The sequence below is a fragment of the Curcuma longa genome, chromosome 19, assembly GCF_044706935.1.
Source record: "Curcuma longa cultivar G26 ecotype Majalengka, Jawa Barat chromosome 19, ITB_CL_G26_1.1, whole genome shotgun sequence".
NCBI classification, from domain to species: Eukaryota; Viridiplantae; Streptophyta; class Magnoliopsida; order Zingiberales; family Zingiberaceae; genus Curcuma; species Curcuma longa.
The window spans coordinates 5,212,490-5,216,006 of record NC_133879.1 but is presented as its reverse complement, the minus strand read 5'-3'; positions in this window follow the sequence as shown (position 1 = coordinate 5,216,006).

Sequence of the window (3,517 nt, the reverse complement as noted above, 5' to 3'; positions counted from 1 at the left end):
ATTCTAACAAGTGGTATCAGAGCAAGGCCGCTCTTCACCGGACTAACCGCTGGAAGAGCCATGATCCAGATCTAACCATGTGGGTTGAACCTTAAACAAAGGAAGTGGGTGCTCCCAGGCAGAAAGTCCTAGTTGTGGCTAGGTAGGAAGCCTTAGTAGGTTGGATGGAACGAGGGACAGGAAGTCCTAGTAGGTCGGGTGTACCGAGGAGCAGAAAGTCTTGGTGGGTCGAGGATTCAGACATCAAACGGAGGCTTTCCGTTTGAGGGGGGCATGTGGTTCTTTATTTGAGGGGGGGATTGTTGGGTTGCAAGGGTGCAAACATTGTCCCACATCTAAAACATATAAAAAAGATCATGAGTTTAAAAGGATGTAAGATATCTTCACTGGTATGAGACCTTTTGAGTTGAGCCCAAGAATAAAACCATGAGGGCTTAGGCCCAAAGTGGATAATATCATGTCATTGTGGAGATATTTTGATTCCATCGATTTTAAAACATTGGTTTCCATTTTGTGAGATATTCTGAAAAGTCAAAGAGCTTCAAAATTTTCAACTCCTTGAGTAGATCTTTTTTTGAGATGGATAATGCCAAATTCGTTGAGGATGGTGAGAACACTAAAGTTAGGGAATTATCATTTAAGGAGAGCATTGACGATCCTGATATGGTAACTACTAATGCGATTGATAGTTAAATGATACTCATTCTACATATAGTTGAAGCTATACAATGGATAGGGGTAGTGGACCACAATATTCCCATATCACTTCCGGTGCAAATTGGAGGTACATCAACTCAAATAGAGGTGTTCCTTATTACGGTTGAGCATGCCTTACAACCACCTCAAGTACAAGTGCCACAAAGGAGATCCACTAGGGAAAGGAGATCTATGGTGTCACATAATTATGTATATCTCCGAGAGTATGAGTTTGACATTAGATTGGACGAGATCATATCTTTACTAGTTGATCGAACAAGCTATTCGATTGACTAATAAAGACTTACAAAAGAGGCTTCGAAGGTAGAGGGCTTAGTATCAATTTTCCATCAAGCAATCAATTCTTTCAATCAATTACTTCATTCAAGCAAGCTCTACTCGTCTGTGCTTCGTTTCTCTCTGACAATCAATGCTGAGCTCCGAATCTCAATATGGTTGGTAACATTTTTATAATTGAGTATTGCATTTCATTGATAAGAGGTTCGATAAATTGTTACCATAATCTCTACTCTTGTAAGAGGTTTCTCCACTTCTGAAAGATTTTCAAAAGGAGTAGATATAGAGGTGCCTATTTTGAAAGTGATCCACTTAACGAATCATAATCCTTGGAGTAGTAGTCCTAGGGGGCTGTGAACCAAGTAAATAATCTATCTCAATTTGTGTTTGTTTCCAGTTTCTGTCGTGTCCTAATTTGTTTTGAAAAGAAAATTTTTTTAAGCAAGTGATATTCACCCCTTATAATACTTTCGCTATCTTTAATCTGGTATTAGAGCAAGGTTGCTCTTAATAGGTTTTACTACCATTCTAAAATTAATTTTTTTAAAAAAAACCATTTTATTTTATTTCTTTTTGATTTATAGATTTTCTATTCTTTATTGCATTACTTATCCAAGACTTTAAAAAATCTTGGAAAAATCTCTTGCCTTAATTTCAAATTGGTCCATCAAGAAGGTTATAGCACCGTTCACCTTCTCCTATTCAACAGATGTGATTTTGACTACTAGAAGAGGTGAATGAAGTACTTCTTGAAGACACAAATTGAGATATGGTTCATAGTGAAAAGAGGTTTCATATTACTAGTTGACCAGCATGTAGAACCCTTGGATTGGGAAAATTGAACCTCAGACATCAAGAAGAAAGTCGAAGTTGATGCCAAGGCAGTAATGACTCTGCAGTGCAACTTAACCAAGGAACTACTCAACTAAGTCGGTCCATTCAACAGTGCCAAGGATCTTTGGAATAAAATAATCGAGCTCCACGAAGGAACCAATGATTCAAAGGTAACAAAAAGAGATCTATTATTGAATAATTATTTAACTATCAAATGTAGAGTGGAGAGTTCATAAATCAACTACACGCAAGAATTAAAGACATTTTGAATGAACTCCACTCGATTGGGTAGATAGTAAAAAACTGTGATGTAATATGGTATGCTCTAAAAGCTTTTCCTCAAAACACAGGGCATCAATGGTTGATGCATATAAAGTGTCTAGGAATTTATCTACAGTAAAGATGAACTATTCTAGGAACTAGAATTACATGAGCATATTAACTTGAACCTAAAAGAGAAAGGTATAACTTTAATTAGAGGACACATCAAAAGGACACATCAAAAGCAAGGTGGCTAAGTCAAACTCTCGATTGGAGTCGGAATTGAAAGACAAGGCAAACTCAGATGAAGATGATGAGGAGTTAACTTCAAAAATCATGAACTTTGCCCTGAAAATATTTAAGAAGAAGAAGATCTTTACCAAGATAGATATCAAAAAGGTAATTCAAGCTAAAGGCTAAGAAGCGGGTCAAAATAAAATGAGAAAGTCAAAATTGGAGGTAAATTGCTACGGATGCAATCAAAAAGGACATTACAAGTCTAAATGCTCCAACCTAAAGGAGTATAAACCCAAGAAATTAAGGAGAAAGAAGGTGCTCAAGGTTACTTGGGATGAGTCATCCTTAGAATTAGACGTAGAGGAACTAGACCATATTAACTTCATGGCTTTAATAGCTAAGGAGGAAGTAGCTGGATCCGAATCCGAGTAAGAACAAGAGTTCGAGTTAGAATCAAATTCTGACTAGTAAGACTTGGATAATGAGGTAACATCTGACGCCGGGTGGGATAGTGATTATCCCGGGGCAATATTGAATCCGTTGGTTCGACTGCGAACATCAGAAATAATTTTTTAAAACTTGTTAATTCAGAAGAATAACAAGAGATAGGGAAATAAACGGCATTACAAAAAATATTATTAAACTAAAACTTCTTCTTCCTAAACATCAATTCATAAGATGTTTATATAGACCCAAACCCTAAGAAAGATTCTTAAAAAAAAAAATTCTTAACAAACTCTAAAAGAAAGATTCCTCATAAAAAGAAAAATTTCTTAACAAACTCGAAAAGAAAAATTCCTAATAAAAAGAAAAATTTCTTAACAGACTCGAAATCCTAAAAATCCTAAACGAACTTCAAATATAAAATCCTAAGAAAAATTTTAATAGATTCAATCCTAAAAATCCTAAACAGATTTATGAAAAATCCTAAAAATAAAAAAATAGAACTTTTCAAAACTATTCTAAATACCAAAAACTTTAAAAATTATTAAAAATAAAAATTATCAAAATTAATAATAAAAATCTTCAAATCCTCCTGCATCAGTCGCCCTAGGTTGAAAAGAACTCGTCCTCGAGTTCATAGAAGTATCATCAGCATCCCCTGAACACGGACTCAAATGCTTCACATTAAAAACGTCGGAAGTCTTCAAGTGACTCAGAAGGCACAACCTGTATGTATTATCATTGATCT